A 17,317-nucleotide genomic window follows, 5' to 3' on the forward strand; every position below is an offset into this window, starting at 1 on the left:
AAGCTCCCGCACAAAATCCTACATTTATCCGTTTTAGCCTGATGCTGCCTATTTAAAAAGTGAACCTACTTCAGCCCCAACTGCTGGTGTTTCACTGGATCTGCTTGCCTGTGCCCTCGGATCCGTATTGCGGCCAACAGACGGTGGGTGGTGTCTCGGAGCTGCTCACGGCGACCATCTTGCCATCGTGGGATGGGACGCCTGCCTCGCACTCTGCCCTCCGCTCCCTAGCCGCACACCTCCAGCTTACCGCCGCAGTGCCTGGACGCCCTCCGGCTGCCCCTCCGCTTCTCCCTCTCCTGTCGCTGGGGCTCCGCGGCGCTTCCGGGTCGGCGCTGACCTCGGGCAGCGTCCCACGTGCTGCATCCTAGGCGGGAAGTCTTCACCGCCGCAGGGAGACACTGTACGGCCTGCACTCCTCAGCCTGCTCCCTCTCCACAGGACCGACGCTTGCCACTGCAGGAGAACAACACCGGGTTATACCGGCTAATCGGTACACCATCAGCTCCTGCAGCTCACGGTCATTACACCGCATCTGTCTGCACTTCCCCGCAGTGCTCCCTGCATTAATCTCCCGCTTGGATAGTGCACCCTTCTGGGAGCTGTAAAGGACATACTACCCCGGTTTGCACATTCATATGCATATATCTGCCTGTTTTCCCCTGCAGTGCTCCCTGCATTAAACTCCTGCTTGGATTGTGCACCCTTCTGGGAGCTGTACTGGACATATTACCCCGGTTTGCACATGCATATGCATTTATATCACCGCCTAAGTATAACGTGCTGGCCTCTATACATATATACTACACTGACTTCCTTGGCTCCCTTGCTCGTGGCACGTGGAGGCTGTGCTCATTTATTGATAATTTACACCGGAGCTGTGCCTGTGCGTCTTTAAGGGTGTGCTGCTGCTGCTTCTCCTCCATACTCCTCCACACTTGTTATCTTACTCTACACGCTTCCTGCACTAGCCCTGTGCAATATATTGGATACTACAATGGGGAAAACAGGTGCAGCCGCGAAACTACAGAAATACGCGAGGGAATCCTCCTCTTCCCAATCCATTTCCACTGCGGCTCGCAACTCTCCTTCTCCGCGCTCTGAGGGCGAGGACCCGGCCTTGACTGACTCGACGCATTCTACGCAGAAAATAATACAGGCTATTGCTGCCTCTGAGCAACGTGTCTCTGATAAAATTGAACGTGTGCAGATAGATGTTTCTCTTCTTCGTCAGGATCTCCAAAAGATTCGTGAAAGAGTGAGTGAGACTGAGCACCGCATCTCAGACCTGGAGGACACTACCTCTCCGCTCAAAACTAGGGTGGACGACCTTTCCACACAATTATCATCGGCACATGCTAAATTATCCGACATAGAAGGCAGGCTTCGCCAGAACAATGTCCGCCTGGTCGGACTGCCTGAGAGGGCGGAGGGAACGGCACCGGAGAAATTCTTTGAGGACTAGCTGATTAAGATGTTTACACGTGAAGCCTTTAGCCCGCAATTCGCGGTAGAACGAGCGCATCGTATTCCATCTCATCCTCCTCCACCTGGTGCTCCTGCTCGAACGTTTATAGCTCGTCTTCTTCATTTTAAGGATAGAGACACTATACTTCGTCTGGCTCGACTCCAGGGCCCGTTGTTGTTTGACAATCACACGATCTCAATCTTCCCAGACTTTGCCATTGAAGTTCAGAAATCCCGTGCCCAATTCTCTCTTGTCAAACGCAAACTCCGGGATCGGAATATTCAATACTCAATGTTGTTTCCGGCTCATCTAAGGGTTATATTCAACGACACCACGCACTTTTTCTCTAACCCGAAAGATGTGGAATCCTGGCTGGAGCGCAGACCTCCAGCTCCTGAATGAACTCGTATTGGTCATATGTTGTTGGCGTGTGGTAAGTATTTTAGCGTAAACCGTACGGTTCCTATTGTCTTCACCCTTATGGGCTGATATGTGTCACTTATTTGTTTGTTTTTCTTATATAGCATCGGGCTGCTACACTGGCTAAGCTCTACGTGCGGGAGTTCCCTGCTGTAGATAGCTTAGGGGTTTAGTCCCACAGTTCTGTTTTTCCCAGCTGGTTTGTTCTGAACCCAGTTAGTTTAATTTAGTTTTGTTAGGGAATAGGTATGACACTAGGTTGCTTGCTGGTCATACAGGGTGGGTGCGGGATGGGATGTTTAATTGTTGTTGTTACTTTCCCTTTTTTTCTTTTTTTTTCTTTGCAACTGGTTATTTTGTCAAACGCTGTGGAATTGCATGGTTTTTCAGGTGTCACATTTGGAGGGTGCTCGGCCTCGGCCTCCCGGTGCTGATCGGGTTCTCTATGCTAGAGAGTATAGCCTTATTACAATCAGGTTTGCTATGTTTCGACTCTCACATACTATACCTTTTCTGTCTCCCATGACTTTTCTCCCTGTGTCCATGCAATGTGATCTACGGTATGGGTTCTAACACTGACTCCACGGGGAGGGACACGATTAGACTGATGGGATGGAATGTCCGTGGTTTAAATGATAAAATTAAACGCTCTCTTGTCCTGAAACAACTTAAAAAGTATAGAGTTGACATAGCGTGCCTTTCTGAGACTCATCTGTATGGTAGTAAGGTCATGGCCATTAAGAGGCCATGGGTGGGATGGGCTTACCACTCCACGTTTTCCTCCGGCGCCAGAGGGGTGTCAATATTTGTTAAGAAGTTGGTACACTTTCATTTGGAGCATAGTAGTGTGGACCCTCATGGTCGCTATGTTTTTTTACGGACCGTTATACATCACGCACTGTACCATATCATGGCTATATACATCCCCCCTCCCTATAACAGTGAAGTTTTGCGCAAAGCAGCCGACTTTATAGCTCAGTCCCCTGACACACCGGTTATTAGTGTGGGTGATTTCAATAACGTCATGGACCCGTCTATTGATCGCTGGCGGGAGTCTCGCGACTCCACTTCTCTCCCCCCTGCCCCGACCCCTTTTGCAAGACTTGTCGCTGAACTTGGCTGGATAGATGTCTGGAGACTGCGAAATCCTACTACGGCGCATTATTCCTGTCATTCCACTACCCACAACACACTGTCACGGATAGACTTGTGCCTCATTTCCCCGACATTATCGCCTAGAATTTCTGAACTAGTGTATTTGTCCAGGGGTATATCGGACCACTCTCCAGTATTACTAGAGCTGTCTATGACGCACGATAGGGGCATCAGTCAGTGGAAATTGCACCCATTCTGGTTGAATTTAATGGGAGAGGGTTCCGACCTTATTTAGGACTGGAAAGACTTCCTTGATTACAACCCCCCAGACTCCTCCCCCACTGTCCGACATGACGCATATAAAGCATATATTAGAGGTACCTTTATTAAGAGAATAGCTGGCATCAAGTCGTTTAACAGGGGGGAGGAAGCGAGACTTGAACAGGCTTGCCGTGATTTGGAATCTGTATATATAGAGTCACATTCCCAATCGGATCGTGGGGCGTGGCTAAACGCACAGGAAGGGTGGGCCGATTACCTCTTTGATAAATCCAAGCGCAGGCTGCTGTTTTCCAGTCACAGGCAGTATTTTCAGGCGGAGTTGGGGGGCAGTTGCCTGGCTTTTCTGGCCAGGGATGAATCCCACTCCCGCACTGTTCAGTGTATTGCCGATGGGGATGGCAGTCTCTGTTACTCGGGGAAAGATATAGCTGGGGTATTTCAAAAATTTTATTCCAAACTGTACTCGTCAGGAGTTTCCCACTCCGACGAGCAGCTGCACTCCTACCTCTCGCGGGTGAATTTCCCAATTTGTCGCGGGAGGCGCTTGAGGTACTTGAGGCTCCTTTCACCCTGGAGGAGGTGGAGCGTGCTGTGTCGTCGCTCCCCTCGTCCAAGGCACCTGGTGGGGATGGTCTCCCAGTGGAGATTTATAAAAAATTCAACTCCCATTTCTGTCCCTATTTATTAGAATTATTTAATACCTTGTTTGAAGCTGGTGGACTCCCCCCGTCCATGTCTGAGGCCACTATTATAGTATTGCCCAAGCCGGGGAAGGATCCCAAGGCTCCCGAATCCTACCGCCCTATTTCACTGCTGTCCACTGATGTTAAAATCCTTGCAAAGATGCTTGCCATTCGCCTGAACGCGGTCATCGGTTCTATTATACATCAAGACCAGACGGGCTTCATGCCGGGGAGGTCCACTATGCAAAACCTGCGAAAACTGTTCTATCACTTGCAGGGGGATGGCTTGCTGGGTTCGGGGGCAGTGTTGGTGTCTCTCGACGCCGCCAAGGCCTTCGACTCGGTTGAGTGGTCCTACCTGTGGCGGGTGTTGCACGGGTTTGGCTTTGGCCCTATGTTCATCAGATGGGTTCGGCTGCTATATTCCTCTCCAGTGGCCCGTGTCTCTGTTAATGGGTATACCTCGTCCTCATTCTCTCTGGCCAGGGGCACACGTCAGGGTTGCCCGCTGTCCCCGGCCCTGTTTGCACTGGCTATAGAGCCGCTGGCTTGTATGATCCGCGACAACCCGGATATTCAGGGACTGGCGGCCGGCTCCACAGTGGATAAGGTGTCTCTGTATGCCGACGATATGTTACTGTTCCTGGGGGATTCAGATGTCTCTCTCCGGTCTATGCTCCACGCAGTTAATGAATTTGGGGAATACTCTGGCCTGTGTATAAATTGGGACAAATCCTTTATTTTTCCCGTTTCTGGACATATCCCGGAGAGGGCATGTGCGTCACACTCACTGCAATGGACTCTGAAATTTAAATACTTGGGTGTTTGGGTTACGGGGCCAGCATCAGAATACGCCAGATGGAACATTGACCCTATCACAGCTTTTTTTAAACGTAAAATCCACACATGGAAGGCACTGCCGCTGACTGTTTTAGGACGCATCAATCTCTTTAAGATGTCTATCCAGCCTAAGTACCTATATGTCCTGCAACACTCCCCCATTTACTTGCCTAAGAAAGTATTTGCTAGTATTGACAGTCTCATATCTTCCTTTATCTGGGGTCATAAAACGGCGAGGATAGCTATTAAAAAACTTTGTAGGACCAAACTCACTGGGGGGGCGGGCCTGCCTAACCTTAGATTGTACTATCTAGCGGCACAGCTGGTACACCTTTCCAGCTGGGTCGCGGGAGTGGGTGGCCCGACCCTACAGAGATACTTGATTGACCGGGTGGGACCCTTCTTCACCCCCCTCCTTTTCTTGCTTTCGGGAATGTCTGTGTCGGGTCTTCCTCCTATCCTACGACAGGCTCTTCTGGTCTGGAGGCAAGTGCACAGCCTTTATGATTGGTCCGACCTAGATGCAGATTCGCCCTTATGGTTCAACAGTTCCTATATAGAACTTCAAAAGCTGTCTACAGACAATATTTGGGTAAAAAGTGGGGTAATTTCCCTGGGACAACTGTATGTGGATGGTTATCTTAAATCATTCGCGCAACTACAGGCTGATTTTGAACTCCCAAACACAGCCCTATTTAGATACTTCCAATTAAGGCATGCATTACAGACCCAATTCAGAACGGCCCCCTCCATTTCCCCCTCTCCAGTTAAACTTATGCTACAACGTTTGCCCTCCACGGGCAAAGTTTCATCGATATATGCCTCACTAAACAATAGAGTCCTACCTGCCTCTTTAGATCCGCTTAAGCTGAGCTGGGAGGGTGATATAGGCCCCTTGTCAGACGAGCAATGGCTACAAATATTGGGCTCCGCCAGGTCTACCACTCCTTGCATCAGATATCAACAGGAGCACCTCTTTATCCTGCACAGAGTTTACCGTACCCCTCTATTTCTCCAGCGAGCTGGTTTAAGGCCTGATGCTTTGTGCTCCAAATGCCGGATGGCAGATGCCAGTTTCTGGCATCTGTTATGGGATTGCCCGAAAATCTACAATTTTTGGACTCGGGTTTGGTCTGACATATTAACTACTGACCCGTCTCTTCCTCAACTTAACCCCTGGGCCTGTCTCTTTGGGGTAGACCTGGAAGAAACTCACTCATTGCTCACATATCAGTATGTCCTATGTCTGATCACGCTTGCCAAAGTTGTTATTGCACGCTCCTGGTTTGCAGAGACCCCTCCCAGATTACTGGGGTGGAGAGCTCTGGTGACCTTCGTCATAAAGCATGAAAAGCTAATGTACTTATCCCGCAACTCTGTGTCCAAGTTTCACTGTAAGTGGGATAGATGGACTCTGGCGTAGTGCGGAACTGACGGGGCCCGTTGACAGGCAGAGATTGTAAACCTTTATTATTATTTTTTGGCCGAGGCCGATGCCCTCTGACACCTTCCAGTTTACTTTGAAGATGTTATCACTCTCCTTATATACACAACCCTATATTCGTATATGTGACTTCTCTCCTACTCATGTATAATAAAGAGTCAATGATGATAGTGTTGTAGTGACTAGACCTAGTGTTCTGAGCGCTCTCCCCCTCGTTCAAGTTCCACTTGCTTTGTGGTTTGTACTGTAATTCAATGTAACACTTACTGACCAGCATAATGCACTGCTCTGTACGTTGCATGTTTTGAATTTGTTTTCTCTCTTTTTGTTTCTCTCTTTCTTCTTTTTCTCGTTTCACCTCTGTAACTACATGTAAAATTCTAATAAAAAATTACATGATTAAAAAAAAAAAATGTCCATCTACAGAGCTCAGTAATCGAGTGGGGCAGTATGGGATCAGAAGCTGCTTCAGGTACCTTGGGCCCTGGTCATGTAATTCTTTGAAGCTCAGTAAGCCTATCTTGAAGATTATTCAACATCTTACAGGCAGCCAGTGAAGGGAGTAGAGGATGGGTGTTATGTGGCTAGAACGGGGCTGGTTGGTTAACAGCCTCGAAGTTGTGTTTTGCACCAGCTGTAAGCGGTGCAATTCTTTTGCTGGGAGCAAGGTATCCGGACTCCAGGTCAACAGCAAAAAGGTCGACACACCTTAGGTCGACACCAATTGTCGACACACCTTAGGTTGGCATGGACAAAAGGTCGGCATGGACAAAAGGTCGACAGGAACAAGGTCGACGTGGAAAAAGGTCGACATGAGTTTTTCACGATTTTTTTCTTTTTTGGAACCTTTTCATACTTAACGATCCACGTGGACTACGATTGGAACGGTAATCTGTGCCGAGCGAAGCGGTAGCGGAGCGAAGGCACCATGCCCGAAGCATGGCGAGCGAAGCGAGCCATGCGAGGGGACGCGGTGCACTAATTGGGGTTCCCGGTCACTCTACGAAGAAAACGACACAAAAAAATCATAAAAAACTAATGTCGACCTTTTTCCATGTCGACCTTTTGTCCATGTCGACCTAAGGTGTGTCGACCAATTGGCGTCGACCTAAGGTGTGTCGACCTTTTTGTTGTCGACCCTGAGTCCCAGACCCGGCCATTACAGTAGTCTCATCAAGATGATACAAATGCATGTATGACTTTTGGCAGATCATCTGAGGGAATTAAGTGCTTGATTCTGGCTATGTTCCTCAGGTGAAAGAATGAGGATTTGATTGTGGCTGATATCTGATGTTTAAGTGTCAAGCCACCATCCAGGACAACGCCAAGATTCCGCACACGATCAGTGGTTTGTAATTCTGTATCCCGAGTGTAAGTCCAGTTTGTTGGCTATGCTGCAGTCTTGTCCTTTGATGTTGCGGTCCTATCATAAGGACCTCTGTTTTATCCGGGTTCAGTCGCAGCCAACTGGCGCTCCTCCACTCCTGGAGCTCAGCTAGACAGCCACTTAGGATTGCTATTGGGTTATCAGTGGCCGGAGCAAAGGACAAGTACAGTTGTGTATCATCTGCATAGCAGTGGTAGACCAGGCGATGGCGCCTGAATATTTCACCCAACGGGAGCATGTATACTGCAAAAAGCATGGGGGATAGGATAGAACCTTGTGGGACACCACATGGCAATGGTACTGATGGTGATGAGTATACTCCAGACCAGGCTTTCCCAACCACGGTCCTCAAGGCACATTAACAGTGCAGGTTTTAGTGATATCCAGGCTTCAGCACAGGTGACTTAATTAGTAGCTCAGTTATTTTGAGTTAACCATCTGTGCTGCAGCCTGGATATCACTAAAACCTGCACTGTTGGTGTGCCTTGAGGACCGTGGTTGGGAAAGCCTGCTCCAGACGATACTCTCTGTGACCTGTCTGTGAGTAATGATTTGAACCAGTTTAGGACTCTGCCATCCAGTCCACAGAAATGTATCAGTTGCTCAACCAGATTCCATGGTCCACGGTCTCAAATGCTGCAGAGAGATCCAGAAGGATTAATATTGAACAGTCACCTCTGTCTCTTGCCATCAGAAGATCATTTAACACACACAAGGGCTGTTTCAGTGCTATGGGGGTCATTCCGAGTTGTTCACTCGCAAGCTGCTTTTAGCAGCTTTGCACACGCTAAGCCGCCGCCTACTGGGAGTGAATCTTAGCTTATCAAAATTGCGAACGAAAGATTAGCAGAATTGCGAATAGACATTTCTTAGCAGTTTCTGAGTAGCTCCAGACTTACTCTGCATCTGCGATCAGTTGAGTGCTTGTCGTTCCTGGTTTGACGTCACAAACACACCCAGCGTTCGGCCAGACACTCCTCCGTTTCTCTAGCCACTCCCGCGTTTTTCCCAGAAACGGTAGCGTTTTTTCACACACTCCCATAAAACGGCCTGTTTCCGCCCAGAAACACCCACTTCCTGTCAATCACATTACGATCACCAGAACAAAGAAAAAAACCTCGTAATGCCGTGAGTAAAATACCTAACTGCATAGCAAATTTACTTGGCGCAGTCGCACTGCGGAAATTGTGCATGCGCATTAGCAACTAATCGCTCCGTTGCGAGAAAAAAATAACGAGCGAACAACTCGGAATGACCCCCTATATCTTCTCCTTAATCCTGATTGGAATGGATCATAAATATCATGGGTTGTCAGGCGGGTTTCCAGTTGATTTGCAACCACTTTCTCAATAACCTTTCCTATGAAAGAAAGGTTTGATACTGGTCTGTAGTTGGTCATGCAGTCGGGATCTAAATTAGTTTTTTTAAGAAGAGGTCTTCCTTTAGAGGTGTAGGAAAAATGCCTGTCTGTAAAGAGCATTGAATAATTTTTGCAAAGACAGGACCAATTATATCCATACAACCTATTAGAAGCTTGGTTGAGGCTGGGTCCAGATCACAGGTGGTGGGACGCAAAATCCGAGCAATTTCATCAGTGTCCTTTACATCCAGTGGGTCAAAGCTGGTCCATGATGGCAGGTGGCTTATGTTGGCAGGCTTTGTAGTTTAGCACTCCTTTGATGTCACTGTGGAGATTCCAACCCGGATGGTGGATATTTTATCTGCAAAGAAGTTTGCAAACTCGTTGCATCTTACCTGGGAGAGGGTTTCATCAGTCTGCAGGCATGCTGGCTTGCAAAGCATCTCCACTGTGCGGAAAAGTTGAGCTGGCCTATTGTTTGCTGCCGTGATCTCATTTGACAGGAACTGTGCTTTCTTACGAGTGATTGTCGATTGATATTCTTCGTTATGCTTTATTAGTTTTATTTTGTCATCCACTAGGTTAGTCTTCCTTTGGCCATTGTCCATTGATGGCTACTCACCATCAATGGTTTGCCGCTGATGGACAATGGTTTTGCTATTGATGACAGACAGTCAATGGTTGTCCACCATCGATGGCAGAGCCCCACCACCTCCAATGATTGGCCCGCTGCCTGCCAATCCTCACAGCAGGGATGTCCATTGGTCGACACAGTCAGTGGTACCCCATCGATTGTTTCATGCCATCAGTGTTATTCCCCGATGGCATCGTCTCCAGTTGACCCACCAATGTCTATCCCTACGTAAGAGTGTGTGCTGCAGGGTTTATTTATCCTCTGTCTTACAATAAGTGATAGAAAGGAGGAATAGACCTACAGATATGCACAGCGTGATCTTACAAGTGCGGTGAACGCGAGTCATTTGCCACGAATAACGTTCCCATGAACATCCACAAGCACATGCACACGCGTCCGTTTTCATAGGGAAACATGGAGCGTACACCTGCTGCGACTAGTCGCGGTGGGCTGCCCATAGTCGCTGCCGCGAAGCGTGCGCACGCGGCAGGTGATTATGTGTAAGATCAGGCTGCGCACATCTGCCTCAGACAACAAACTGACTCGCTCCCATCTCATTGCCAATTCCGACCAAAAAAATGATTGAGTTCAGCGAGTCTGGGATTTTTTGGATAGGCGTTTATGAACGATCGGCTCATCGAATCGACATAGTCACAGCGGTGAATCGGCCAGTAGATGTATGGACCCTATAAAACAGGTAGGGTTCTCAAGTGGACTGAGGGTAAGAGAAGTACGAGTTACCTAGGGACCGAGAGAAACCCGTTTTCTGGAAGAGCAGTGACAGATAAAAGTATTCATTAAAATGAGAAAGGCAGATTAGCCGGAGATTTCAGAGCAACTAATGTTAAAATGAACAAGGCAGACCGAAAGAATAACTACAAAGTGCGCCAGAGGCGGCAATGAGAGCGATCCAAGGGATCGGCAGATTAAAGATGGAAACCTTCATTAAAATAAAACAAAGGATATGAGGAAACACAATACAAAGAGGATAATTATGCAAAAACTGAGATTAAAGAAAGAAAAAGCACAAGTTATACTGTGAAGGAACAGGAGAAGAGCGAGTGCTTACTGTACATAAATTTCTAAATGTTACCTTTTACAGCATGTTAATAAATAACGGAGTGGGAAGTGTTTTCAGCAGAATGAATAACGAGCGTCTTCCTACTTGTTTTGACTTTTCATTATTTTAACACCTCACACAATTGACTCATAACACCGCTAATTATACTCACAAATGAGTTTGGCGTGATAGAGAGTACATATTGTATTTGTAATATGTTTACCAAGCTTCACAAAATCAACAAAGGCCCCAACGCGTATTTATTTAAGGAGTCGCATCAAGGCATGGAAACGCGTACAGTGCAGTATGAAGCTACATACATTAAGGAGCGTATTTATCAATCGTTTTTCTACTAAAATAATGTAAAAATAGTTTTCACACCCTTTGCGCGTTATTTTCATTTCACATAAATGTAACACAGGAGAAGTTTGGAAAAAATGTGCTCCAGGCCCTAAAATGTGCATCAGCTCCGCATGCTGCATTTATCAGACCTCTGCTGGGTAAGGTGATCATTCCAGACTGAGGGGAACATTTACTAAGCAGTGATAAGAGCGGAGAATTGAGCCAGTGGAGAAGTTGCCCCATCAACCAATTAGCAGCTCTGTATCATTTTATAGTACAGTATGCAAATTATAGATGTTGCTTCAGTGCTGATTGGTTGCCATGGGCAACTTCTCCACTGGCTCACTTCTCCGCTCTTATCACTGCTTAGTAAATGTCCCCCTTAATAAATGTCAATTGTTAAATATTTTCGGACCAATCGCGGCATCTTCTGGTTGCTTTATTAGAGGCTTTGGGGGGGTCATTCCAAGTTGATCGCTCGCTGCGGTTTTTCGCAGCGCAGCAAACAGGTTACTACTGCGCATGCGTATGCACCGCAATGCGCAGACGCGTCATACGGGTACAAAGCAAATCGTCGCTGGGCGATGGAATTAACGAAGAATCCATTCGCACAGCCGATCACAAGGAGATTGGCAGGAAGAAGGCGTTTGTGGGTGGCAACTGCCCGTTTTGTGGGAGTGCTTGGAAAAACGCAGGCGTGTCCAAGCGTTTGCTGGGCAGGTGTCTGACGTCAATTCTGGGACCAAAAAGTCTGAAGTGATTGTAAGGGCTGAGTAAGTCCAGAGCTACTCAGAAACTGCAAAAAACTTTTTCGTCCTGCTCGGCTGCACACGTGTTCGCACACTTGCAAAGCGAAAATACACTCCCCGTGGGCAGCGACTATACGTTTGCACGGCTGCTAAAAGTAGCTAGCGAGCGATCAACTCAGAATGACCCCCTTTGGTCTGTTTCTCATTCTCCTGCTCTGCTCTCCCTGATTTCTGACCGGCAGAGCCAGGATCCCGCATCTGTGATTAGCCTGTGTGTCTGGTAGACTATGGGCATCAAACATACAGAAAATAAATGTTTAAAAAAAATAAAAAAAAGCTTACCTGCACCCTGGGATCTTTGATAGGTGAGCTGCTGTTGTAACCCGATCAGCTGAGCAGTGTTTTGAGCAGAGCTGCAGAGAAAATCCCAGCCGACATCAGCTGATCGCACAGCTCAGCTGATCGGAACACAGACGCACCTACCGGTCAGAGATCCCTGGCTGCAGGTACGTTTTCTTTCTCTTTATTTTCTAATACAGTATAAACATTACTTTCTGCATGTAACCCGTATCCTATACGACACAGGCTGCATGCACCGTGTCCATTTTTCAAGACGACAAACTGAATACAAATGACACCTCTACGTCATGGTCAGTGTGTGCAAAATTTCACATCCACAGTGGTTTCACGATGCTGCATTTCAGGTGTGTCCTTGTCTCAGTGATTATGGCGCTCGTGTTTCCCATAAAGATCAACAGTGACATTTTAGGTACATCCATCTAGACCAGTGGTTCCAAAACTCTGTCCTCAGGACCCCACACGGTTCACGTTTTCCATGTCTCCCAGCAGCTGCTCTGTGTGTCACCAACTGTCACATTTAAAAAATGTACAGGCGACCTGCAAAACATGAACCGTGTGGGGTCCTGAGGACCGAGTTTGAGAACCTGTGATCTAGGGGACACAACTGATGACACCAGAGGCAAAATATTTCTTCTAATCCTGGGCCTAATTCAGATGCCGTTGCAACTTCAATGGTGTCGCAACTAAGTGATTATCAGTGCATTACAGCCGCAGTGCACAGTGAGGAATCAGTAGTAGAGTGATTGACAGGAAGAAGCCATTGGAGGGAGCTAAGGGGGGGGGGGGGGGGTCTGCAAAAACACAGGTGTTTTCGGGGCTTGTGTCTTGATCTTCGGGGTTTGGGATCTCATACCATAAAACATGGCATCTGCATTGTACATGGCATCTTCACCACTCTTTCTTACTCTCCCGGAGTGTCTGGGTAGACTCCTGGATTTCAGTGAGCTCCTCCAGACTTCTAGGAGAGTAACCCACCTTTGTGATGCCTGCTTCCTGAGGGATGGTGGAGAATCGCCTCATTATATCCCTCCAGTTTATGACATAAATCCCTACATCCCTTACACCAGTCCCCTGGACCTATTTCTCCAGGGTCTCCTGGAGTGGAGCAGCAAAAAATATGTATGTTTAGCATATCACCCTATACATCAAAGGGTTACCACCTGCGAAGCTATGGAAGCCTTCTACTGTCTGGTCAGAAGTAGAGTGTGTACTGGGTGCTGAATTATCTTCATAAGGTTTCCTGTCTCCATGGAAGGAGGACAAAGAGTAGACTAGTATAATTTATACAAGCTTTGAATATTTTCTCGAATTTATTCTGCTTTGTCACAGTAGAGGTCCTATACGTACAAACATTGGCTTTGGAGTTAGGCCTTTGACCTTCCTGCGCTTGCTGTGTCTGGGCTCCGGGTTGTGCTGCTACCGTACAGTGATTAAGGAGTTTTTTGTCCTAGTTTCAGTTGGGTTTGGAGAGCAGTGTCTGTGGTGGTCTTACTTCTTTATACTTGTACCCGTGTCTGTGGTCATCTTACTTCTTTATACTTGTAGCCGTATCTGTGGTCTTCTTACTTCTTTATACTTGTAGCCGTGTCTGTGGTCTTCTTACTTCTTTATACTTGTAGCCGTGTCTGTGGTGGTCTTACTTCTTTATACTTGTAGCCGTGTCTGTGGTCTTCTTACTTCTTTATACTTGTAGCCGTGTCTGTGGTCTTCTTACTTCTTTATACTTGTAGCCGTGTCTGTGGTGGTCTTACTTCTTTATACTTGTACCCGTGTCTGTGGTCTTCTTACTTCTTTATACTTGTAGCTGTGTTTCGGTTGGTACTGTTCTTATGGTGAATATGGGGTCTATTCACTAAGCCTTGGATGGAAATAAACTACCAACCAACTAGCTCCTGTCATTTTTCAAACCCAGCCTGTAACATGACAACTAGGAGCTGATTGGCTGGTACTTTATCTCCTTTAGTAAGTAGACTCCTAAATCAGTTATCCCAGCAGGTCTGGTTTGATCTTGGTGATATTGGGGGGAAAAAAATCAGGTTCCTTCCGAGAGATAAAATTAGGATGAGAATGTTCTACTTATTCATTATAATTAAAACTTGGCAAACTCAGAAAATAGCTGGAGACAAAAGGTGAGATGACCAAGGAAAGGGCAAACACAATGTGGGGGCACTTTGGGTGAGATTATTAGGTAACAATACAGGCAGTCTTATACGGTTGCACAGTGGCGAGTAAAGGTGAGAATTATCTCTTGCCGTGCAGTATATGGATAAGCAGGGACAGAAATGCAGAAGGAAGCCAGGTATGGAGACAGAGAGGGGAGAATGTTACAGGAATACCAAACAGGATTACAGCTCATTGTGATGCTAAGCAGACGTACATTTTCATGAGGTCAGTGTTAGGGACAGAAGGTGAGATGGTTAGGGAGAACGCAGCTCAGAAATGCACTTTAGTTATTTAAATAATGGAGACACAAGGTGAGATGGTTATATGGAGGTGGGCAACGTGGTTATAGGGAGGGCACAGCAACAGGCTGAGATGCACAATTATCAGTGGTGGAGAGAGGAATAGCATTGGTTGTTGCAGCATATCGGGTAAGTGGTGCAGACCACAGGAGAGATGGTGGGAAGTGCCCAGAAAGGTAGAAATTATAAACAGACGCAATCACTTAAATTTTTTTCAGTAAATGTGACATACTGTATGTATACCATAGGGAACTTCTGCTACATATGGCTTTACTTAATCAATACAGCTGTCACTAACACCAAGACCAATACAGCTGTCACTAACACCAAGACCAACACACTATTATACTGGAGTTTTATCTTTGCATCAGACTTACTATATTGGCAAACACACAGGTAGCCAGATGACCCCGCTGTGCATACATAACCATAATATACTGCTGGACACAATATACTGCTGGACACAATGGACATAATATACTGCTGGATACAATATACTGCTGGACACAATATACTGCTGGACACAATGGACATAATATACTGCTGGACAAAATATACTGCTGGACACAATGGACACAATATACTGCTGGACACAATGGACACAATATACTGCTGGACACAATGGACATAATATACTGCTGGACACAATGGACACAATATACTGCTGGACACAATGGACACAATATACTGCTGGACAAAATGCACACAGTATACTGCTGGACACAATACACTGCTGGACACAATACACTGCTGGACACAATGGACACAATACAGTGCTTGACACAATGGACACAATATACTGCTGGACACATCGGACACAATATACTGCTAGTCACAATATACTGCTGGACACATTGGACATAATATACTGCTGGACACAATATACTGCTGGACACAATGGACACAATATACTGCTGGAAACAATGTACTGCTGGACACAATGGACACAATATACTGCTAGGCACAATGCACACAATATACTGCTGGACACCATGGACACAATATACTGCTGAACACAATGGACACAATTGCTGGACACAATGGACACAATATACTGCTGGAAACGATGGACACAATATACTGCTGGACACAATGGACAAAACATACTGCTAGGCACAATGCACACAATATACTGCTGGTCACAATGGACACAATATACTGCTGGACACAACATACTGCTGGATACAATGGACACAATATACTGCTGGAAACAATGGACACAATATACTGCTGGACACAATACACTGCTGGACGCAATGGACACAATATACTGCTGGACGCAATGGACACAATATACTGCTGGATACAATAGACACAATATACTGCTGGACGCAATGGACACAATATACTGCTGGACGCAATGGACACAATATACTGCTGGACGCAATGGACATAATATACTGCTGGGCGCAATGGACACTATACTGCTGGGCGCAATGGACACAATATACTGCTGAACACAATGAACACAATATACTGCTGGACACAATGGACACAATATACTGCTGGAAACAATGGACACAATACAATGCTGGACACAATGGACACAATATACTGCTGGACACAATATACTGCTGGACGCAATGGACACAATACACTGCTGGACACAATGGACACAATATACTGCTGGACGCAAGGGACATAATATACTGCTGGACGCAATGGACATAATATACTACTGGACACAATATACTGCTGGACACAATGGACATAATATATTGCTGGACACAATATACTGCTGGACACAATGGACATAATATACTGCTGGACACAATGGACATAATATACTGCTGGACACAATATACTGCCGGACGCAATGGACATAATATACTGCTGGACACAATGGACATAATATACTGCTGGACACAATGGACATAATATACTGCTGGACACAATATACTACTGGACACAATGGGCATAATATACTGCTGGTCACAATATACTGCTGGACACAATGGACATAATATACTGCTGGTCACAATACACTGCTGGACACAATGGACATACTATACTGCTGGTCACAATACACTGCTGGACACAATGGACATAATATACTGCTGGACACAATATACTGCTGGACGCAATGGACATAATATACTGCTGGACACAATATACTGCTGGACACAATGGACACAATACACTGCTTGACATAATATGCTGCTGGACACAATGGACACAATATACTGCTGGACGCAATGGACATAATATACTGTTGGACACAATGGACAAAATATACTGCTGGTCACAATATACTGCTGGACACAATGGACATAATATACTGCTGGTCACAATACACTGCTGGACACAATGGACATAATATACTGCTGGACACAATATACTGCTGGACGCAATGGACATAATATACTGCTGGACACAATATACTGCTGGACACAATGGACACAATACACTGCTTGACATAATATGCTGCTGGACACAATGGACATAATATACTGCTGGACACAATGGACATAATATACTGCTGGACACAATGCACATAATATACTGCTGGGCACAATATACTGCTGGATACAATGGACACAATACACTGCTGGACATAATATACTGCTGGACACAATGGACACAATATACTAATGGACACAATATACTGCAGGACACAATGCACCCAATATACTGCTGGACACAATGTACTGCTGGATGCAATGGACACAATACACTGCTGGACATAATATACTGCTGGACACAATATACTGCTGGACACAATGGACATAAT

At 46.3% G+C, this 17,317-nt stretch overlaps 1 protein-coding gene across 6 annotated transcripts in view; it reads left to right on the forward strand.

The window, feature by feature from the left end:
• GULP1 (GULP PTB domain containing engulfment adaptor 1) overlaps window positions 1-17,317 on the forward strand; it is a 498,186-nt gene that overhangs the window by 141,789 nt on the left and 339,080 nt on the right. The gene's annotated exons all lie outside the window — the stretch shown is intronic.

This window comes from Pseudophryne corroboree, chromosome 7 (genome assembly GCF_028390025.1).
Source record: "Pseudophryne corroboree isolate aPseCor3 chromosome 7, aPseCor3.hap2, whole genome shotgun sequence".
In the NCBI taxonomy this organism is placed as follows: Eukaryota; Metazoa; Chordata; class Amphibia; order Anura; family Myobatrachidae; genus Pseudophryne; species Pseudophryne corroboree.